Source organism: Eptesicus fuscus, unplaced genomic scaffold (assembly GCF_027574615.1).
Source record: "Eptesicus fuscus isolate TK198812 unplaced genomic scaffold, DD_ASM_mEF_20220401 scaffold_73, whole genome shotgun sequence".
NCBI classification, from domain to species: Eukaryota; Metazoa; Chordata; class Mammalia; order Chiroptera; family Vespertilionidae; genus Eptesicus; species Eptesicus fuscus.
Genome location: NW_026557637.1, coordinates 36,654 through 61,079, shown reverse-complemented (window position 1 = coordinate 61,079; position 24,426 = coordinate 36,654). Strand labels below are relative to the sequence as shown.

Sequence of the window (24,426 nt, the reverse complement as noted above, 5' to 3'; positions counted from 1 at the left end):
TTGCACTGGAAAATGACATCTCTCAGATTTTGGAAGTGTTGTCTTCAATTGATCTCTTGTTTTATGATATTATTTCAGCCCTAACCAGTTTGGCTTAGTGAATAGAGCGTCGGCCTGTGGACTGAAAGGCCCCAGGTTCGATTCCAGTCAGGGGCATGTACCTTGGTTGTGGGCACATCCCAGTAGGGGGTGTGCAGGAGGCAGCTAATCAATGTTCATCTCTCATCGATGTTTCTAACTCTCTCTCCCTCTCCCTTCTCTCTGTAAAAAATCAATAAAATATATTTTTAAAATAGATATTATTTCAGGTTTTTTGATGCTCAGAATGCTCCTTGAGGTGAAAATTATTATTTCAATTATTCCTGAAGATCACAAATATTAACAGATTTATATACATACTATTTAAATTGATTTTTAAAGAGAGAGACAGAGAGAGAAACGTTCATTGGCTGGCTTCTGCAAAGACCCACACTGAGGACCGAGCTGGCATGCCCCTACTGTGTGTCCTCACTGGGATTGGAACTGGAAACCTTTCTGTGCAGGGGAGCATGTTCATCCAATTGAACCACTCCTGGAGGTTTATTTCTTGTTTTCCCTATGAAAATATCACAATATTAAAAGAAAAGCAGAGGAGCCAAGATGGCGGCAGAGGTGAAAGGCTGATTTGTTGCCTCGCATGGCAGTTTCGGAAATACAACTAAAAGATGGACTGGTGAGGGCGGCGACTGCTCCTCGTGTCTCCCCAGGCCTGGCGGCTGCTCCTCTCAGTCAGCACCGCAGCCGAGGCCATGGGCTCGTGGGCACCATGGCAGCTGCTGTGGCGGAGGCCGCGGACTCGGCGCAGTGGCTCTCGGTGAAGGAAGAGACCATCTTTCTGCAGGAGGGGCTCATCCGCGTCACCAACCTGGCCGAGCTGCCCAGAGAGATCCTCGGGGCCCCGGAGGCCGCCAACACTGATTTGGAGGATTCTTAGGATTTCCCATCTTACATTCAAGTCCTTTAGCCATTTTGACAGAGGAGAACCAAGAAGGCGGCAAAATTAAACAAATGAACTGCGCCGCATACAGCAATTTCAAAAACACAACTGGAGGACAGAGCGTCTGCAACCCAGAACCACAGGAGAGCTGGCTGAATGGTGGATTTACAGCTAAGAGGGAAGAGGAAACGAGCGAAATCGGAGGGGATGAGGTGCGGAGGCGCATGGGTCGGGCTGGTGGCGGGGGAGGGGACGCGCGGCTTTTGTTCCAACCCTAGGGGAGATTAGCTCCCAATCACCCTGAAATCCAGCTTCTGGGGATGCGCAGGAGACCCAGACGCCTGCGGGGAGAGGCTGGACTTTTGCGGAGGTGCGCCCAGCAATCAGTGTTTGCTGCGCTGGAGTGCGGAATGAGGGGGCTTAGAAACGTGGAAAGCAGAAAAAGCAGACTTGCAGCCATGGCTGTTCGCCACTCCATGGCCTGTTGGCACCCTGAGACCCCGCCCCACCCTGAGACCCGCCCCGCCCTGGGACCTGCCCCGCACGTTTTGAAGACCCGCCCCGCAACTCTTGCAGGCGCACCTGCGCTCCAAGCAGCGGCTTTTGCATGTAGGTGGCCTGCCCTGTGGCAGCTTGACCAGATGAACTTCGGTTCTAGTTGGACTGCTTCAGGGCCTCTCAGACAGGAGGAGGAAACTACAGATTTTGCTGTAATCCCTGCTGAGTGGCCTTAGGCAGTAGCTGACCTACACTCCATTGGAGACCCAGAAACGAGGGCATCTAGTGGTCTGTGTGAGATGACACCAGATTTCAACCACATGCATAAGGGACACATTCAAGAGGCAGACTCAGTGAGCGCCAAAGCCTTGCTGCACCAAGACCCAGCCCATAAACGTGTCTCCTGCACAGCAACTCTTCCTTTATAGACAAAGAGGGCCCTCATGGCCAATTGGCCTGGAGGAAAATTCCTCCCAGTGACACCAACAACAATCAAGACTTAACTATACAAAGGAGGACCAAAATGGAGGCATAGGGCGGAAGCCTGATTGTTGTCTACCACAACAATTTTGAGACTATGACAGGAGAGCAGAGCAGACACCATCCAGAACCACCGGAGGGCTGGCTGAGCAGATGCTCTACAACTAGAATAAAAGAGTGGGGTATGCGGGATGATGCTGATGCCGGTGACCCAAAGACCACACTTTAAGAACTACGGCTCAGGAGACACAATGGCGGCCTGGAACGTGCTCGGCGCAGTTCCCCCAGCAGTCTCCGGCTGAAGGGACGGCTCCACTCGCTGCCGAGCACAGACAGACGAGCCCCTGAGAGACATGGGGTGGGAGACTCCGCGCTTGCTGACCTCCGAGTCCTTCAAGAATCTCAACGCCCCGGAAGCGGCCAGGTGCGCACGCTCGGCGACCGGCCACCGCTGCAGACCCAAGGGCCGACGCAGCGACACCGGACCAGCCTGCCGCCGCGAACCGGGCACACTGAAGCTTAGCCGAGCCGGCCGCCCAACGAGTTCTGCAGCAGCCATCCTGGAGCTCTGAGAAAATGGCCGCAGGAATTGCTGAGAGGGAACTGACCAACAGGAATTGGGATCAAGAAGACGAAACCCCGCTGGGACATGGGTGCGGGCGAGGTTGCGCGCCGTTGGGCTCAGGTGTGGTCACACGCCCCTGGGTCTAGGTGAGGCCTCACGTCCCTGGGTCTGGGTGAGGCCACGCGCCCCTGGGTCTGAGTGAAGCCGGATTCCGGGTCCGGGTGAGGCCATGTGCCCCTGGACCTGGGTGAAGCTGGGTCCCGTGCCCGGGTGAGGCCACGTGCCCCTGGGTCCGGGTGAGGCCGTGTGCCCCTGGATCCGGGTGAGGCCACATACTCCTGGGTCCGGGTGAGGCCACACGCTCCTGGGTCCGGGTGAGGCCACGCACCTCTGGGTTTGGGTGAAGCCAGAGCCCGGGTCCGGGTAAGGCCGTGTGCCCCTGGATCTGGGTGAGGCTGGGTCCCGTGCCCGGGTGAGGCCACGCGCCCCTGGGTCCGGGTGAGGCCACACGCCCCTGGGTCCGGGTGAGGCCACGCGCCTCTGGGTCCGGGTGAAGCTGGATCCCGGGTCCGGGTGAGGCCGTGTGCCCCTGGATCCGGGTGAGGCTGCGTCCCGGGCCCAGGTGAGGCCACGCGCCCCTGGGTCTGGGTGAAGCTGGATCCTGGGTCCGAGTGAGGCCATGTGCCCCTGGATCCAGGTAAGGCTGGGTCCCGGGTCCGGGTGAGGCCTCGCGCACCTGGGTCCGGATGAGGCCACGCACCCCTGGGTCTGGGAGAGGCCACGCGCCCCTGGGTCCGGGGGAGGCCATGTGCCCCTGGGTCTGGGTGAAGCTAGATCCCGGGTCCGGGTGAGGCCGTGTGCCCCTGGATCCGGGTGAGGCTGGTTCCCGGGCCCGGGTGAGGCCATGCTCCCCTGGGTCCAGATGAGGCTGTGTGCCCCTGGATCCTGGTGAGGCCACACGCACCTGGGTCCGGGTGAGGCCACGCGCCTCTGGGTCCGGGTGAAGCCGGATCCCGGGTCCGGGTGAGGCCGTGTGCCCCTGGATCCGGGTGAGGCTGGGTCCCGGGCCCGGGTGAGGCCATGCTCCCCTGGGTCCAGATGAGGCTGTGTGCCCCTGGATCCTGGTGAGGCCACACGCACCTGGGTCCGGGTGAGGCCACGCGTCCCTGGGTCCGGGTGAAGCTGGATCCCAGGTCCGGGTGAGGCTGTGTGCCCCTGGACCCGGGTGAGGCTGGGTCCTGGGCCCGGGTGAGGCCACGCACCCCTGGGTCCGGGTGAGGCCATGTGCCCCTGAGTCCAGGTGAAGCCGTGCCCCTTGGTCCGGCCGAGACCAAACCAGAGGGAGTCGGACCTCCGTTACCACCATTTGTCCACCATCCAGAGCTGAGGGGTCAGTGCCGACATGTACACATAAGGAACTGGTGGACATTGGAATTGGGTCTCAAAAGAACTGTTGGTCCAGAAAGAAACTCACTACAGACTGATTCATTTGCCTGTCAGCATAACTAGTATTGCTCGTCTCACATTCAGTTCTTATAAGTATATCTCTAGTGACACATGATTTCGCTCATCTGGGGAAATGATGAACAAAATAGACTAATGAACAAGAACAGAACCAGAAAAAAGGAGGCATCGATCGAACTATCGATGGGGGGTGGGGGGAGGGGGGAGAGATCAACCAAAATACTTGTGTGCATGTATATGAGCCTAACCAATGGTTAAGTTCAACAGGGGGTTGGGGCATCCGTGGGGAGGGGTGTGGGATGGGAATGGGGGGATGAGAACAAATATGTGACACCTTAATCAATAAAGAAATTTAAAAAAATAAATAAATAAACACGAAGTCATCTATAAGAAAAAAAAAAGAAAGAAAAGCAGGTGTTTGTGGCAAGTTACTCTATCAGGGGCTTGACCCATCTGGGTGCAGGAGACTGGAAGAACCCATGGGTGACAACAGGTAAGTGGTTGATGGTTTATTACAAACAGAACAGCCCAAACCTCGCTGGTCAGTGGCACCTTATTTACCCGCTCAGACAAAAGAGGTCTCATGCCAATTAGTGGTGCTCGAGCTAAATTAACACAAACTGGTTAGGTAAGTGTGCTCTTATGCAGTATATATAGTGCTACTTCTGAGTGATTGTGCCCACACATACATAGGGCATAAAAGGCCTTTGCCATTGTAATACTGCTGTGTCCTTTCCTATATGCATGGGCATGGCAAGTTGGCCTTGAACCTCCGGCATACTCTGGACAGGGCCCCTACAGCAGACTAGCCTATATAATAAAGAGGAAATGTGCAAATTAACCCTCACACCCTCAAAAGATGGCTGCCCAGGACCAGGCAAACAGTGGGGTTAGTGAGGGATGATGAAATGACTGAACAGCAGGATGCGTGGGGTGACCAGGTCTGCAGGGGGGACGTGAGAGGAGACCAGGCTGGCGGTGGGGAGCATTTGAGGGTGACAAGGCCAGCAAGGGGGGACAGTTAATGGTGAAGGGGCCTGCAGAGGGAAGCAATTGGGGTCAGCCAGTCCAGCAGGGGGTGCAGTAAGAAGCAAATAGGCTGGTGTGGGGGGGCAGTTAGGGGCAACCAGGCTGGTGTGTGTGTGTGTGGGGGTGCAGTTGAGGGCGACCTGGCTGGCATCGAGGGGCAGATAGGGGTGACCAGGCCGGCATGCAGAGGCAGTGAGGGGCAATCAGGTCAGTGGGGGGGGGGGGCAGTTAGGGCAACCAGGCAGGCAGGCAGGCAGGTGAGCAAGTAGGAGCCAAAGGTCCAGGATTGTGAGAGGGGTGTCTGATTGGTGGTTTAGGCCTGGGACCAAGCCTAAACTGGCAGTCGGACATACCCCGAGGGGTCGCGGACTGGAGAGGGTGCAGGCTTGGCTGAGGAGACCCCTGCCACCGTGCACGAATTTTGTGCACTGGGCCTCTCTTCTCTCTCTCTCTCTCTCTCTCTCTCTCTCTCTCTCTCTCTCTCTCTCTCTCCATATATATATGACTAAGGGACCAAACAACCAAATGACCTTTTGACTATTTGCTATGATGCACACTGACAACCAGGGGGCAGATGCTCAACGCAGGAGCTGTCTTTTGGTGGTCAGTGCGCCCCCACAGCAGGAGTGCCGCTCAGCTGACTGACGGGCGCCAGATGACAGGATCACATCTTTTGAGGCCAGCTGCAGCAGTGCCAGCCTCTTCCGCCTCCACGCCAATGTTCTACCTAGTGGCAGCAGCTGCAGGCTCAGCGGGGCCAGGATGAGCAGGAGTAGCACAATGCTTAGCCCAGGTACAGATTTATTTATAACTAGTGGCCCGGTGCATGAAATTCGTGCACATTGAAAGGGAATTAATTAGATGAAATATTTTAATATAGCTATTTGCCCTGTGTCTATAATAAAAGTGTAAGAGATAAAAGGAAATGAATACAATGTATATGAAAATAATACAATTTTATTAATAACTAAACAATAACAAAATGATATAACAATAACAAACTCGTAATATAAAAACAACATTGATGCAAATAATGACTGATAAAGTGATTAAACTTATTCTAATATCTCCCTGTATACCACATTAAGAGTAAAAACACTTTCAGAGTGCTTGACTAATTTCCCTTGAGATAAAGTATTTACAACTTTAACTTTAACGTAATATGCTCTTTGAACTCAAGAGAGAGCAACAGCTGTAACTGGTTTGGCTCAGTGGATAGAGCGTCGCCCTGTGAACTGAAAGGTCCCAGGTTAGATTCTAGTCAAGGGCATGTACCTTGGTTGTGGGCAAATCCCCCGTAGGAGGTGTGCAGGAGGCAGCTGGTCGATGTTTCTCTCTCATCGATGTTTCTAACTCTATCCCTCTCCCTTCTTCTCTGTAAAAAAATCAATAAAATATTTTTTAAAATATTCAAAAAAAGAGAGAGAGAGAGAAAGCAACATATAACTGACCATGTCCCAAAACGGGTTCAGGTAGGAATATTCCTACTCTGTCTAGAGTTTGTCCTTGTGATTTAGTAATAGTCATCACAAATGCTGGCATAATGGGAAACTATCTTCAAATTAATTTAAATGGGTGGCCAGTGTCAGATGGGGACAAATTAATTCTTGGAATCAGAACAATCTCTCCCTCTGCAGATCCTGTTAACATTTCAGCTTTGATAATGTTAGGTCGCAATCTTTTGATAATAAATCTGGTACCATTACAAAGACCCCATTTACTATTAAGATTTCTCAATAGCATGATGATTGCACCCACTTTCAACTTTAATTTTTAACATGGCATTCCAGAAGGAGTAATCCTATTAAGAAATTCAATAGAAAAAATTTCCTTTTCAGCATCATCTGTTGAGTCAATGGAATCATCACTCAAATAGGTATGAAAATCTCCATCAAGTATATCCAAAATTTCATCATTTAATTTTTGAATGTGCTCCTTTTTTGGACATAGAATTGCATGTTTAGATATATTTTTAATATTATCTATAGATATACTATTTCCAAAGGTGGCTTTAATAATAGATACATTAAAAATCATTTCATGGGGAATTTCAATAATATCCATTCCTAAATGAAAACTGCTATCAAGTTTGCCATCTCCAAGTTTTACTAATCATTCACTATAAGCAGAATCCTCTGATCTCATATTTGTTTTAAGAGACAACTGTCTGAAACATCCCCAAACACTACAGTACTTTAAACTTATTTGTACTATAGTATGGCAGCACAAAAATCCCCTCTGAAAAGAACTTCCCCACCAAATGCAACTTTCAAATTAGCGCCAGCGAAAGCTTTATATGTATGGCACGTGTGCGAGTGAAAGTTTATTTTTATATTTCCAGTGTGCGTCATATGTACCGGTTGGTTGGACGGATGGCCAAGTGTTGGTCACTTAGCCTTTTATCTATACAGATTATGAGTCATGATTTTACCTTTTAAAAAATTATCCTTTAATACCTCCAAAGCACAATGAGTAAGAATCTGAAGGTTTATGTGGCTTCTATTTGGTTTCTAGGACAAAGTTCTTTCCTTTATCCACCACTCACTTCTCTCCTTTTACTCTTAAATGTTAATTCCAACATAATTTTTGTAACATCTCTTGAAAAGGATCCCACCAAGTTTTTGATAGTCCACATGCTAAAACTTACAGAAAAATACAGCATGAGACTTTCATTCTCTCACTAACTTCTTCATATAACTGTAATTCCTCAGTCTCTATAGAATGAAAAAGGAAAATAAAAGTGCCTTCTCTCATTCCAAGGCCTTTCTCAGTCAGACAACCACAAAAAGAATGAGCCTACAATTCATGCCATGTAATGTCTATCAGGCATAATTCAAATCAAATCCCATCAGGCAAAGTCTGGGATAATCCTACCTAATAATAGACAAATATGCAAATTGACCATACCTCTGACACACCCACAAGCCATGCCCACCATCCAATCAAAGCGAGTATGCAAATTAACCCAACCAAGAAGGCTACAGCCACAGAGAGCAAGGTTTCCTAGGTAACAGAGGAAGCCAAGCTTTCCGCCTGCCCTTGCCAGGCCTAAGCCTCCACTCAAGCTACAAAGTTTCAATTATAGAAGGTAAACATATTCAAACAGAGATGGTGGCAGAACGGAGCTTGAGAGAGCAGGCCAGGGTTGCCCCCGGCAACAGGGGAAGCAAAGCTTTCCCCACACTCTGGCCGGGCCCACCCACTTAAGGCAACAAAGTTTCCATTATAACCCCAACACAAATGGCTGCCGGCCTCAGAGGGAGCCCCAGGCTTGGCTCTGCTCCAGGCTACAAAGTTTCAATTGTAGAAGGAAAATAAATTCCAGATACCAGGGCCTCCGCTTGGGTTGCCAGGGGGCGTGGCTGGCCTGCAAACCACCACAGGCCCCTTGCTCAGGCCACCCCATGCCCCAAGGGAACCCCACCCTTATCAGGGACACCCTTCAGGGCAAACCAGCTGGCCCCCACCCCTGTACCAGGCCTCTATTCTATCTAATAAAAGAGTAATATGCAGATTGATCATCACTGCAACACACAATATAGCTGCCCCCATGTGGTCAAAGTTCCTGCCCCCATGTGGACACAAGATGGCCACAACAAGATGGCCAGCAGGAGAGGGCAGTTGAGAGGGACCAGGCTTGCAAAGAAGGGCAGTTGGAGGTGATCAACCCTGCAGGAGAGGGCAGTTAGGGGTGACCAGGCCAGCAGAGGGAAGTTGGGGGCAAACAGGCTGGCAGCAGAGTGGTTAGGGGGTGATCAGGCTGGCAGGCAGAAGTGGTTAGGGGCAATCAGGAAGGCAGGCAGGCAGGCAAGCAGTTGGGAGCCAGCAGTCCTGGATTGTAAGAGGGATGTCCGACTGCCCGGTTAAGCCCGAGACCGGTGGGATCGGGCCTAAACGAGCAGTCGGACATCCCTTGAGTGGTCCCAGATTGGATAGGGTACAGGCTGGGCTGAGGGACAACCCCCCTCCGTGCACGAATTTCGTGCACTGGGCCTCTAGTTAAAATGTATAAGAGAACAGTGGTGACCTGGGGGAGAACTTATAAAACCTTGTCTCCTGCTTTTCCTGAATTTTCTTTTTGTTACGCTAGACTACAAGTCCCTATCGGGGACCTGGTGAGGCGGCTGCGGGTGCTAACCCACGCCGCCTGCCCCAGTCCGTGATCCATGATCGGGGACCTGGTCAGGTGGCTGCGGGCACTAACCCATGCTACCTGCCCTGGTCCATGATCCCTGATAGGGGCTTCGAGTCAGCCGCTGCTGGTGGCTGCTAACTCCAAGCATCCATCACGGACCTGGGCAGGCGGCTTTGGCACTAACCCATGCTGCCTGCCCCTGTCCCTGATCCATGATCGCGGACCTGGTCAGGTGCTAACCCACGCTGCCTCCCCTGGTCCATGATCCTTGATTGCGGACCTGGGTAGGTGGCTGCAGACGCTAACCCACGCCACCTGACCCAGTCTGTGATCCGTGATCATGCCGTCTGCCCAGGTCCGCGATCCGTGATTGCAGATCTCGGCAGGCGGCTGCAGGCGCTAACCCATGCCGCCTGCCCTGGTCCGTGATGCCTGATAGGGACTTCGAGTCAGTGGTAGCTGACTCCAAGTCCTCATCGCGGACCTGGGCAAACGGCTGCGGGCGCTAACCCATGCCACCTACCCTGGTCCGTGATCCCTGATAGGGACTTCGAGTCAGCCACAGCTGACTCCAAGGCCCTATGGTGGACCTGGGCAGGCGGCTGAGGGCGCTAACCCATGCCGCCTGCCCTGGTCCATGATCCGTGATAGGGGCTGGCGGCGGCTGACTCTAAGACTCTATCTGGGACCTGGTCAGGTGGCTGCCAGCGCTAACCAAGCTGCCTGCCCCAGTCCACCATCATGGCTTGGATCCCACCAGCAGCGGGCACTGCCCCCTCCCCTTGCCATCTTTGCTGGGTTAATGTGCATATTTGCTTCTGATTGGCTGGTAGGCATGGCTTGTGGGTGTAGCGAAGGTGTGCTCAATTTGCAAATTACTCTTTTATTAGGTAGTATACCCAAAACATGGAAATAACCAATTTTATAGAAAGATCAATAGAGGAAGTAGTTGTCCTTAGAATATCATACTATTGAGCAATAAAACAAAGTATTCACATAAGCAATTATATTGGATCTCAAAATATGTCACATTAAAGAAACCAGTATTTGTTAAAAATAAAACACCGTATAGTGCATATACAATTATAAAAGGTATGAACTAATCTAATGTAAAGAACAAAAAATGAATAATTGCATGGAAGATTGGGAAAGTAAGAGAGATTATAAAAGGGCAGGAGGAAAATGTAGCCTGTGGGAAATGTAGGATTAGAGTTGTTGGTATGGAAAATAATCCTACAAACAAGAGAGGAATATAGTATTAAGCCATTATGCTCTGAGGCGTAACAACCAAGCACCAGATCACAGATCAGCAGAAGAGTGGGCCAGCGAGGTACAAGCAGGCTGCAGAGAGTTACAGGAGGGGGCAGGGCGGCAAGCTATGAAAGGGGGTGGGGGGTGGGAAGAGCTACAAGAGGGCGGGACAGCGGGTGGAGAGCTACAGGAGGGCAGTGGCCTTCTGGCTCACAGAGTCATGTGCAAGGCTACTAGTTGATACATAAAAATACAGGAATAAACTCAGCTTTCACCATGTACCTCAGATGGCTGGGTGTCATCCAGTGCACTGAAACATCCTGGTTCAATTCCAGGTCAGTGACAGCTTTACCTGGGTCCTCAGTAAGGGGTGTGCAGGAGGCAGCTCATGCATGTTTATCTCTCTCTCTTCCCCCTTCCCTCCTCTTTTCCTAAAAAAAATAAAAATAAAATAATGGTATTTTTAATAATAGTTTTTAAAAGCACAAGCGGTGCGGTTTTTATACTCAGAACTAAAAGTCTACTTTTGCCACAACTTGTTTATAGTGACAGGGACGCATCATTCTGACTATCAAACCTCAGAGGGAAGGTAGGAGAGGGTGGGGGTAAGGGAAAGAGAACAACCAAAGGACTTGTATGCATGCATATAAGCCTAACCAGTGGTCACAGACAGCAGGGGGTGGGGGCATGCATGGAAAGGGTTTTGGGATGGGAATGAGGGATGAGGACAAATATGTGATATCTTAATCAATAAAGATGTTTTTAAAAAGTTTTAAAAAATATATATTTTATTGATTTCTTACAGAGAGGAAGGGAGAGGGAGAGCCAGAAACATCGATGAGAGAGAAACATCAATCAGCTGCCACCTGTACACCCCCCACTGGGGATGTGCCTGCAATCAAGGTACATGCCCTTGACTGGAATCGAACCCAGGACCCTTGAGTCTGCAGGCCAACTCTCTATTCACTGAGCCAAACTTGTCAGGGCAAGAATAAGTTCTGTGTTTAGTATATTTAGAATTGTTAAATCAGTTTTCAACCCACCTGGTATGTTGGTGACAGATAATCATATTTCATGTGTGAGTTTCTCAGTTTTATCCTTATGTCAAAGCTCACCATGTAGTACACATTAGAAAAGTGTGGTTTGGGAGAAACCAAGATAGCAGCATAGGTAAACACCTAAACTGCTGCCTCACACAATTTCAAAACTACAACTAAAATACAAAACATCTATCACCCAGAACCACGGGAAAGCTGGCTGAGTGGAAGTTCTACAACTAGAAGGAAAGAGAAAAGAGCATTGAGACGTGAACGAGCGCTAAAAAGCTGAGGTACGGAGGCATGCGAATCAGGCTGGCGGAGGGCGAATGGGTGCGCTTTTTTCAACCCGAAGGGAGACAAGCTCCTGATTACTCTGAACTCGTTTCTGGGGAGATGCTGGGGACCCAAACTTCTATGGGGAGAAGCTGGACTGCCATTGAATCAGAAAGTGAGGGCAGCTTTCTTGCAGAGGTGCGCCCAGCAATCATTGTTTACTGCCCTGGGGCATGGGACACGGGGACTTGGAAACTCAGAAATGCCATCGCTGTTTGCCATGCCCTACCTTGTGACTCCCTGAGACCCTGCCCCGCACAATCTACAAACCCACCCAAGCTCCAAGCAGTGGGTTTTGCATATAAATTGCCAGCCCTATCGCAGCTTAACCTAACAAACTGCAGCTCTGGTCAGACAGCTCCAAAACCTCCAAACCCCAAGCAAAGAGGAAAAAACTGTAGTTCTCACTGTAGCTCCTGCTGGGTGGCCTCAGACAGTAGCTGACCTGCACCCCATTGGAGATCCAGAAGCTAGTGTATCTATTGGTCAGTAGTTAGGTAAAATTTATGTTTTAAAGTCAACTACACTTATAACAAACTTTTAAAAATGTTTAAAACTTTTCACTTTCCAATAACTCAGCTGTTTAATTATGAAGACTCTTGAGCACATTCATTGCTACTGTATCAGTATGCAGAAAATAAAATATGAGGTACTACTGAAATATCTTATGTCCATGTTCAAGTGCATCATTTTGGCAGTCTGACGTGCCAAACTGTGGTGTTGATGAGAGTATTTACACCAGTAATATGGTAAAATACTACAACCTAGACTTCACTTAATGTATTATTAAATGCTTAGACTTAAAGACCACCAGTAGAGAATGTGAAAAATGCAGATTAAACTTATAAGTGTATGGCACAAGTGGGATATAAAACATACATAAAGTAAAAATTGAGAAAAATTGCCCTAACCAGTTTGACTCAGTGTATAGAGGGTCAACCTGCGGACTGAAGGGTCCCAGGTTTGATTCTGATCAAGGGCATGTACCTTGGTTGCAGGCACATCCCCAGTAGGGAGTGTGAAGGAGGCAGCTGATAGATGTTTCTCTCTCATCAATGTTTCTAACTTTCAATCCCTCTTCCCTCCTCTCTGTAAAAAAAATCAATAAAATATATTTTTAAAAAATTGAGAAAAACTATTTTGTATATAGAATTCCAAACCAAGAATTCCATATGGCAAAGAAGTCACTCGAGTCATTGAGGAATGAGTGAAATTCAAACATGTTGTAAAGGCTGCACTCTCCTACTATTGGTTAGAATAAGAAATTAACTTTAAAAGTAGACAAAAATCCTGAGCAGACATTTTAACAAAGGAGATAAAAACAGTGTAAAGAAATGCATGAAGAAATGATCACCATCAAACATTTTTAGGGAAATGGAATTAAAACAAAAGCAAGTTAACATTATATTCACTGACGGGGCTAATATTTAAAAAGATTAACCTTACATTGTGCTGGCAGGGTTGCAGAGAAATGGAATTTTCATAACTGTGGGTTGGTGGGAAGGCCAAGTGATTGACCACTTTAGATCACAGTTCCCCATATGTTAAAATGTGACACACTCACTGACATTGGAACAGTTTGATCCCTAAGACATACACCTGTAGAAAGAATGGAATACAACATTCCCAGCTGTTTTATTATTTTTATTTTTGTTTTTAATATATTTTATTGATTATTTTACAGAGAGGAAGGTAGAGGGATAGAGTTAGAAACACTGATGAGAAAGAAACATTGATTAGCTGCCTCCTACATAGGCCAATGCTCTATCCACTGAGCCAAACCGGTTAGGGCCCAGGTGTTTGATTTATAAAATCCCAAACGTAGAAATAACTGAAATCATAGACAGCTCAATAGTTAAAGTGGTTATCCATAGAATACAAGATTTCCTAGAAATGAAAAATTAACTATTTACATAAACAACAGTGTTGAATCTCAAAATATCTGTGTAGCATGAAGGAAGCCAGTGTTTGTTAAAGAGAATTCACCTGATAGTGCCAATAAAATTATGAAAACTATGAACAACTCTATTGTACAGGAAGGTAAATCAATGCCTGCATGGAGGGCTGGGAGGCAGAAAGCTGACAAAAGGACTGGAGGAAAATACAGGGTGTGGCAAAAGTAGATTTATGTAGAGTTGTTGATACTGAAAATAATGCAATAATTAATAAATAACAACAAAATATAAACTCTTCATGGCTTCTTGTGCCTCATTTTGTTGGGTGTGATCATGTTCACTGAAAGCCACTGATTTGCTTCCAGGTCAGGGCACATGCCTTCTTGAATCCCCAATGATTGATCATGCAGGAGGCACGTGATTGCTGTTTCTCTCCCTCTCCTTTGCTTTCACTATGTAATAAAAATACATCTTAAAATATATAAAATAGTTACTTGAAAAAGATAATTAACTGTGTGTTTGGCATACTCACAACAATAAGCCTATTTTTTCCCCAACATGGATGTGGGTAACAGAGAAGCCTATTTCACCTGTGACGGTTTCTCAGCTTTACCCATTATGTTCAACCTCACCAAACAGTGCACATTAGAAAAGTGGATTTCCTTCTTCATCAGTAAAGCCTTGGAATGTGGTTCCATATAAATCCTAGATATCCCTCTGTTGTTATAAAATTAAGATGGCAACCCTATGTAGACACGAACATCCCTCTCCTCATTTCTTGGGTAGACCAGCCTAGCCTCAGTGGCAGCAAATATTGGCAAGCAGTGAAGACTATTACCATCAGCCCAGCTGGTGTGGCAAGGTGGTTAAGCATTAACTTATGCAAAATGAGGTCAGGGTTCGATTCCCTATCAGGGCATATGCCCTGGTTGTGGGCTAGAGCCCCATAGCAGGGCATGCAGGAGGCAGCTGATAAATGATTCTCATCATTGATCTCTCTCCTTTACTCTCTGAAATCATAAAAGTGTATATATTAAAAAAAAAAAACTATTGCCATCAAATTTAAGAGGAATGCTGAGTACTTACAAAAGACCCATCCTGGGACAGATTACAGGGTCATTCTTCCTCTACCTTTGCCTTCTTGCCTGTTGAGCAACTACCTTATGTGAACACCCCAGAGGAGCCAGGGAATACAGAATACCATTAGATTATTCTACCTGCCAATGACTTCAGCTACACGAAACAGTTTTGAAGGTCCAGAGAATGTCTGTACATAAAGGCCAAACAAGCCACAGGACCTGGAACATCTGTGGCCTTATGTTCAGAAGAGGCACTTATCTAATTTACTGCAGTCTTCCCCACTCACTCTTGAAACAGTGTTTCTGTCCTAATTGTGGTTCCACCTCAGAGACTTACAACAAATGACACCAGCCTATGAAATTTCACACTTCCTGGCACATGTCTCCTTTGCAGTACATGGAGAGCAGGATCCCTAAACATTGCTGAGGCTTATGTAATTCATACTGTGAACAGAGAACATGATTCATATTGGTCTCAGAGACAGAGCAAAGGTCTCCTTTTAGAGTGACCTATGCCCTCACCAATAATCAAGGCACTAGGCTGCAAATTAAATGCACAAAATCAGGTGGTTTTTCTTTCAAGGCCTTGGGCGGCAATAAATAATAAGGCAATATTGGGCAAAAAGTGATTTCCTGCCATTATGCTGTCCCTTCCAAACCACATAAAATTTGAGATAAACACAGTACCTATTCATCTCTATATGCTGAAAAATCACATTTATGTTTGCAAATCATCTGTGGCAGTGAATCAAACCAAAACTAAAGGTACAAATGTAAAAACACCTTAAATAAAGATAATAAGCCAGAGCACAGGAGAGCAAGGATTTGCAGGTTGGTGAATAAGAATCCCCAAAATTTATCAAAGCATAAGGTGAGTACCACTATGTCCCTGAAACAGGTAGCACTTCTTAGCTGAGAAGGGGTTCTCTGGATGAAGCCTGGGTCAGGTCCATTTTCTATTCATAGAGAAATGAATGAAGATACTGCCAACAGCTTGGAGGAAACATAATTACTTCAAGCAGAAGTGAGAACACAGAATACATTCCCCTGAGCACCCAGGGATGGTGACCGATGCACACTCCTCAGGTGAGTCAGGTGTTAGAGGTGAAATCTCTTCAGAGACAAACAGTCATAGTGACATCATTTGGGTCATAGTTCTAGGCATGTTAGCAAGTACAATGCAGCTCTTTCAAGCCTCACTTGTACCTCAAATTTATGAGGAATCTAGCAGAGTATATGTTCTCCCAAAAGGGGTTTACATTCATATAAAGGGTCTCATAGAGCCCCTTAAGTGTTCTTATAAGTGAGAAAAATAAACCATTCCTGCACATTTATGAGTTTTCTCCAGTATGAACTCTGTGGTGTCTAGTTAAATCAGACCTTTGAGTATAAGACTTCCCACATTCACTACACTCATATGGCTTTTCTCCAGTGTGAACTCTGTGGTGTTTATTGAGGGAAGCCCTTTCACTGAAATACTTCCCACATTCACTACACTCATATGGCTTATCTCCAGTGTGAACTCTGTGGTGTATAGTGAGGGCAGCCCTTACACGGAAATACTTTCCACATTCACTACACTCATATGGCTTTTCTCCAGTGTGAACTCTGTGGTGTATAGTGAGGCTATACCTTCGACTGAAATGCTTCCCACATTCACTACACTCATATGGCGTTTCTCTAGTGTGAACTCTGTGGTGTCTAGTGAGGTGAGACCTTTGACTGAAATGCTTACCACATTCACTACACTTATATGGCGTTTCTCTAGTGTGAACTCTGTGGTGTATAGTGAGGTGAGATCTTTGATTGAAGGACTTCCCACATTCAATACACTCATATGCCTTTTCTCCAGTGTGAACTCTGTGATGTACAGTGAGGCCATACCTTCGACTGAAGGAATTCCCACATTCACTACACTTATATGGCTTTTCTCCAGTGTGAACTCTGTGGTGTCTAGTGAAGTCAGACCTTTCGCTGAAGGACTTCCCACAGTCACTGCACTTATACTGATTTTCTCTAATGTGAACTCTGTTGTGTTTAATGAGAGCAGTGATTTCACTGAAGACCTTCCCACAATCAGTACACTCGTAGGGCTTTTCCGTAGTGTGAACTCTCCCATGTTGTAGGTGGTTGAAGATTTGTATACCCACTTTCCCACATTTATTATTCTCATTAATCATATCTCCAGAGCAGAGACCTTTCTGATAAGCAATTTTCTGTTTATGGCTGACAGCTGTTTCACATTCAACCCACTGGTGATGTCTTTTTCCACTGAGAAATTCCTGTGAAAGCTCATTGTTAATGTGTGGCTCCTCAGTGTTAAGAGTGGCCTGGTGCTGGAGAAGCCCTGAGATGGCTGGGGAGTCTACCCCAACCTCAGTACTAGCTTCAGGCACCCCAGATAAGTAGAAGCAGCAACTTGTCGCAAGCGAGGCACTCTCCATATCTTCTGTCCAGGGCTTCCCTCCACAGGCATCCTTCTGCTGCTGGTGAGGGTTTGCACTGAAACACAAGTCTCTCACACATGCATCACTTAAGAACACATTCTTCTGAAAGTATGCGACTTGTAACTCACTCAGGTGCAAAATATCTTTTAACAATGAGAAGCACGGCTTACACAGATGGGTCTTCTGAGTGGCTTGAGCTGTCTTGGAAGCCCTAACATGAGAATCTCCTACAGATACATTGTGCTCAGAATAGGCCTCCACATCATCCATTTTATGCCAAGGACCTGAAAACAGAAGAATGATGCGGAAATAAATATTGGCAGTGGTAACAGGGGGAAGTCCTATTATAAAACTATATTGTATATACTACGTTGGTTTCATGCAATTGGCTGAAAATAAAGACCTGCATGATGGCTTAATAAGAGGCCCCTGTGAAGTTCTTGACCACTGAAGATCATAAAACAGGGGAGATTTCAACAGAAATAGAGCAAAAACATGGCAAGCACCACATGGAAGAGAAGCAGACTGTCCAGCTCATTCTGCTAATAACAGCATTCAGTAGATCTTCTCTGCTGGTGACACGGGCAAGCAGTGCAGAAGGTTGGTTACATCTCATTCCAAGGAAAATTCAATAAACAAGTAGCTGGTGTTTGAGGGGTGTCTAAGCATGTATGTGATCCTCATAACACTTGCATAGGTCCATGTTGTAGTATAATGCAGAAAGAAATGTGAAGAGGAGTAGGTGATGTAAAAAGGACACAAAGGCAAAGACAGCCAAAACTAAGAAGTTACTGGTGAAATGACAAGTCAGCAAAGTGTCAAGTGTGGAAAAGGAAAGTTATAAATGAGGGGTGGCCATTGGAAACTACACCAATTGCCGTCGCACAGTAGTAGGTTCCTAGTACAATGTGAACATCATTCTAATGTCCTACTTCCCAGTTGCCACTCAGCAGGGCCAGGATCCTCTTAGTTCCAGGGTTCTCCCTGCAACTCCTTTTATAGAAATATGTACAAATTAAATATACCAAGTATAATTGAAAGACAATAGAGGGGATCAGCCATCACTTGTTCATAGCATTCGGCAGCAATAGTATTCAGAGAAAGTAATATTGCAAACAAGAGTTGAAGGAGGGCCTTATAAGAACAGCCCTTGGTTTATGTATGTAAAGATGAAACTGGCAAGGTGACTTTTTATATAACCTTCTGGCCCCAAGATTATGGCCAGAGGGATAGCAAGGTCACCAAGAATAATTTGGAAGTTTCCAAGGACTTGTTTTTAAAGTGTTTTCAAGTCTGACCGAGAACTCTGACATTTAAAAAAAAAAAAAAAGAAGATACTGGCACAGGAATTCACCAAGGTCCTTATCAGGAAAGTGGCAGAAGTAGAAGCCATGGATCTGGATATAGTTACCCTCCCTGGGAGTGGAAGAGCAAGAGAGACCCATTAAGCTGTCTGTTGACACCCAGACACTTGCAGTTTTGAGACAACTGGTGTTAGGGAGGTTTATGGAGTCCATTGCTGAGGACTCTCCACAGAGCTCAGCACTGGTAGCCAAAGCCCATTTGACAAGACAGTGGGAGAAATTAGCAGAGCCCATGGTCTGGCTTTGAGAGAGAGTGCTATGTCTGGAGAATATATAAAGAATGGGCATCGGGAGGAAACCGAGATGGCGGCATAGGTTAAACACCTAACCTACAGCCTGGCACAACAATTTCAAAAATACAACTAAAAGTCAAAACGGACATCATCCAGAACCACAGGAAAGCTGGCGGACTGAAATGCCCACAACTAGAAGGAAAGAGAAAACCACAAGGAAAATCAGAGGAGCCGTAAAAGCCTGAGGTATGGAGACACTGGTGGAGACACGGGTGGGCGCGCGTACGGGGAGGACGGAGCCGGAGAGGAAGGGGCTGCTGAGTGCCTGGCCGGCATTCTCTAGCGGGAAGGAGATTAAAGCTCCAGATTGCGCTGAACCCCAGCTCTGACTGCACTGAACCCGTTCCGGGCGAGATCCTGGGAAGCCAGGCTCATACTGGGGGAATCTGGGCTGTAAGGCGGAAACACAGAGGAGCGGCGAAAGGCAGAGCTCCAGAGGCGCACACGTGAATGCGCGCAGAGGACGGACTGTTGCCTGTGCTGCTGAATTGCCCTAGCGGGAAGGAGACAACAGCTCCTCCGGACCGTGCTGAACCCCATTTCCGACTGCACTGAACCCCAGTTCCGGGCGAGACCCTGGAAAGCCAGGCTCATACTGGGGGAATCTGGGCTGTAAGGCAGAAACACAGAGGAGTGGCGAAAGGCAGAGCACCGGAGGTGCGCTCGGGAATGCGCACAGAGGATGGTCTGTTGACTGTGCCGCTGAATTGCCCTAGTGGGAAGGAGACAAAAGCGCCAGACTGCGCTGAGCCCCAGTTCCAACTACACTGAAACCCAGTTCCAGGCGAGAATCTGGGAATCCAGATTCATTGGGGGAGAGACTAGACTGTTTGGCAGCAGGGGAAACTCCAGGGCGCCTTTCAATCAGAGTTGTTTGCAGGGTGTACAGAGGGACACTGAGACCCAGGAACCTCATAGGGCAGAGCTGATGGGAAGCCAAGGCTGTAGGCTCCACCCTGAAACTCCACCCCATCCAAGCTGAGCACAGAGGCTTTTACAATTTTGCAAGTCTAGTTAAATAAGGCTGTCTCCCGGCATAGACACAGCTGATCCTCACAGCCAATTGGACTGGAGGTCAAATCCTCCCAGTGTACCAACAGCAATCAAGGCTTAACAATACCAAGACTTTGCACTCAACCCACAAAGGAGGGTTCCAAGAGCGATCACCTAGGGAGATTGGGGAAGCTGAGCTACGGGACCCCATAGGTCACCGACCACACAAAGCCACTCCATCAACATAGGGAGGCAGCAAAAAGATGGAGACACCGAAGCAGGTCACAAATAGAAGGGATGAAGGAAAGTAAACTAATGGATGACACACTGTTCAGAACCACATTTATAAGGTTACTTAAGAATCTTCTGGAGGACCAAGATGGCAGCATAGGGCAGACGCCTGATTGTTGCCTACCATAACAATTTTGAAACTACAACTGGAAAACAGAGCAGACACCATACAGAACCACCGGAGGGCTGGCTGAGCGGAGACTCTACAACTAGAATAAAAGAGAGGGGGACGCGGGATGATGCTGATGCCGATGAGCCAAAGATCACACTTTAAGAACTACGGCTGTGGTGACACAATGGCGGCCTGGAACGTGCTCGGCGCGGTTCCCCCAGCGGTCTCCGGCTAAGGGGATGGCTCCGCTCGCTGCCGAGCACGGACAGACGAGCCCCTGGGGGTCATGGGGTGGGAGACTCTGCGCCTGCTGACCTCCAAGTCATTGGAGAATCTCTGCGCCCCAGAAGCGGCCAGGTGCACACGCCCGGCGACCGGCCGCCGCTGCAGACCCGAGTGCTGTCGCAGCAACCTTGGACCAGCCCGCCACCACGCACCGGGCGCACCGGAGCCTCGACGAGCCTGCCGCCCAACAAGTTCCGTGGCAGCCGCCCCGGAACTTTGAGAAAATGGCCGGAGGAATTGCTAAGAAGGAATTGACCGATGGGAGTTGGGATCGAGAAGACGAGGCCCCGCTGGGTCCCAGATCCAGGTGCGCTCACCCGGCGACTGGTCGCCGCTGCAGACACGAGTGCCGCCGCAACGACCTCGGACCAGCCCGCCACCGCGCACCGGGTGCACTGGAGCTTCGCTGAGCCCGCCGCCCAGTGAGTTCCGCGGCAACCACCCTGTAACTTTGAGAAAATGGCCGAAGGAATTGCTGAGAGGGAATTGAGCGACAGGAATTGGGATCAAGAACACTAAGCCCCGCTGGGTCCCGGGTGCCGGTGAGGCCGCGTGCCCCTGGGTCCGGGCGAGGCCACGCGCCCCTGGATCCGGGTGAGGCCACGCGCCCCTGGGTCCGGGTGTGGCTGGGTCCCGGGTCCGGGTGAGGCCATGCCCCTGGGTCCGGGTGAGGCTGGATCCGGGTCCGGGTGAGGCCGCGCGCCCCTGGGTCCAGGTGAGGCCACAAACCCCTGGGTACGGGCGAGACCAAAACAGAGGGAGTCGGACCTGCATTACCACCATTTGTCCACCATCCAGAACTGAAAAGTCAGTGCTGACATGTACACATAAGGAACTGGTGGATATTGAAATTGGGTCTCAAAAGAACTGCTGGTCCAGAAAGAAACTCACTACAGACTGATTCATTTGCCTGTCAGAGTAACTATTATTGCTCGTCTCACATTCGGTTCTTATAAGTATATTTCTAGTAACACATGATCTCACTCATCTAGGGGAAATGATGAACAACATAGACTGATGAACAAGAACAGACCCAGAAACAAGGAGGCATCGATCGGACTGTCGGGCCTCAGAGGGATGGTAGGGGAGGGTGGGGGTAGGGGGGAGAGATCAACCAAAGGACTTGTGTGCATGCATACGAGCCTAACCAATGGTTAAGGACAACAGGGGGGTGCAGGCATCCGTGGTGGGGAGGGGTGTGGGATGGGAATGGGGGGATGAGGACAAATATGTGACACCTTAATCAATAAAGAAATTAAAAAAAAAGAATGGTCATCACTTCAGGACACTAGGAGAAATGTGAAGGTCTTACCTACGAATGATACAAGTGCAAACACTTCCAGCATCACATCACAGTACAGATGTTTCTGAGCCTCATCAAGGACCTCCCACTCTGCCTGAGAGAAGGCAATGGCCACGTCCTCAAAGTTCATATCCTGTCATAATGGAGACAGTACATGCTATGATAAGATTCTCTCTTAAGATTCCAAGTTTGTCATACTCCCCACCCTGCACATCCATCTGCTCCCCTACACTCCACATCAGAGAAGATAGCAGGCCTTGGTCCCATTAAAGTCAATCTCTCTTTATATCATTACTAATGCTGTGTCTCCCCACAACAATAAAGGCAGATGAACAGATACAAGATACATGTGTCTGATCTTCAAATGTGAGTCACAATGTCCCCTTTCAATAACAGTGGGTGTCAGGACAATAGGGTAGGAAAAGATGTTGCACAGAATGGGAATGTGATGGATTTGACACTGGTCTTGTCAGGCAATATCCACGTTGTCCTCCAAATTGTCCCTCCAAGACACCAAACAACATGGTAATGCCCAAGGCACTTCTGACTTCAATCCCAGTTTGCTGATGCCATCAATTTGCATTACCTGCAGCCCATAGTTGTTTGATCCACACTTGTCTCACACAGCTTCATTCCCAAAGGCACAACTTCACTGGTAACACAAATAAGCCACGGCGAGGACAGGGTGTTTTGTAATTAGCTTCTTTCCCAAATTCTAGTTTACCACCTCTGTAATACATTTCTCTCTCACCCTTCTCTCTTCTCATTTCCCCATGCCATTGGGGATTTTCAAGTGCAGGTGACACTGATGTATGCTATCTCATTCTTTTTATTTTTTATTTATTTATTATCATTTATTTAAAGATATCTTTATTGTTCAGATTATTATAATTTTTCCTCTTTTTTCCCCCCATAGCTCCCCTCCACACGGTTCTCACCCCACCCTCTGCCCTTACTTCCGCCACTATCCACATCCATAGGGTATACAATTTTTGTCCAGACTTCCCGCACCCCCATACAGCTTTCCCCCTGAGAATTGTCATTCCACTCCTTTTCCATTTTCCTGATTCTATTATAGTCACCAGTTTATTCTGTTCATCACATTTTTTATTCACTTGATTTTTAGATTAACTTGGGTTTTATTGTGTGTTTTTTTTTAGCTTTTTTTTAAATAAATCATTATTGTTTGGATTATTACAGGTGTTCTTCTTTCCCCCATAGCTCCCCTCCACCTAATTCCCCACCCCACCCTATGCCCTTACCCCCTGCCACTGTCTTCAACCATAGGTGAAAGATTTTTATCCAATCTCTTCCTGCACCCCTCATACCCCCTTTCCTCCGATAACTGTCTGTCCCCTCCCTTTCTATGTCCCTGATTCTATTATATTAACCAGTCCATTCTGTTCTTCGGATTTTTTATTCACTTGATTTTTAGATTCACTTGTTGGTAGGTATGTATTTGATGTCTTTTTGTTGTTCATAATTTTTACCTTTACTTTTTTTTCTTCTTCCTCTTCTTAAAGAATACCCTTCAGCATTTCATGTACTCCTGGTTTCGTGGTGATGAACTCCTTTAGCTTTTTCTTGTCTGTGAATCTCTTCGTCTGACCTTCAATTCCGAATGAGAGCTTTGCTGGGTAGAGTAATGTTGGTTGTAGGTTCTTGCTGTTCATCACTTTGAATATTTCTTGCCACTCCCGTCTGGCCTGCATAGTTTCTGTCGAGAAATCAGCTGACAGTCATATGGGTACTCCCTTGTAGGTAACTAACTGTTTTTCTCTTGCCGCTTTCAAGATTCTCTCTTTGTCTTTTGCCCTTGGCATTTTAATTATGATGTGTCTTGGTGTGGTCCTCTTTGGATTCCTCTTGTTTGGGGTTCTATTCACTTCCTGAACTTGTAAGTCTATTTCTTTCACCAGGTGGGGGAAGTTTTCTGTCATTATTTTTTCAAATAGGTTTTCAGTATCTTGCTCTCTCTCTTCTTCTGGAACCCCAAAAATTCGGATGTTGGTACGCTTAAAGCCGTCCCAGAGGCTCCTTACGCTATCCTCACACTTTTGGATTATTCTTTCTTTCTGCTTCTCTAGTTGGGTGTTTTTTGCTTCCTCATATTCAAGATCATTGGTTTGACTCTTTGATACGGTGATCTACAGTTGAGTTTCTGTATATTCTTTATTTCAGACAGTGTTTGCATAATTTCTGACTGGTCCTTTTCCATTTTTTTGGTATTCTCATTAAGGTCCTTGAAGGTCTCTTCAAGTTTCTCAGCGGTTTTTAGAAGATTCTTGAGTAACCTTATAAATGTGGTTCTGAACACTGTGTCATCCAGTGGTTTACTTTCTTCTATCTCTTCTACTCATGACATACTTTGTTGTCTCTGCATTTTGGCTGTCTCCCTGTGTTGATGGAGTGGCTTTGTGTGGTCAGTGACCTATAGGAGCTGGTAGCTCAGCTTCCCCAATCATCCTAGGTGGTCGCTCTTGGTACACTCCTTTGTGGGCTGAGTGGAAAGTCTTGGTGTAGTTAAAAGCCTTGATTGCTGTTGGTACACTGGGAGGAATTGACCTCCAGGCCCATTGGCTGTGAGGACCTG

At 47.6% G+C, this 24,426-nt stretch overlaps 1 pseudogene; it reads right to left on the bottom strand.

The window, feature by feature from the left end:
* Positions 1 to 24,426, bottom strand: part of LOC114229548 (zinc finger protein 577-like) — a 51,540-nt pseudogene that overhangs the window by 7,819 nt on the left and 19,295 nt on the right.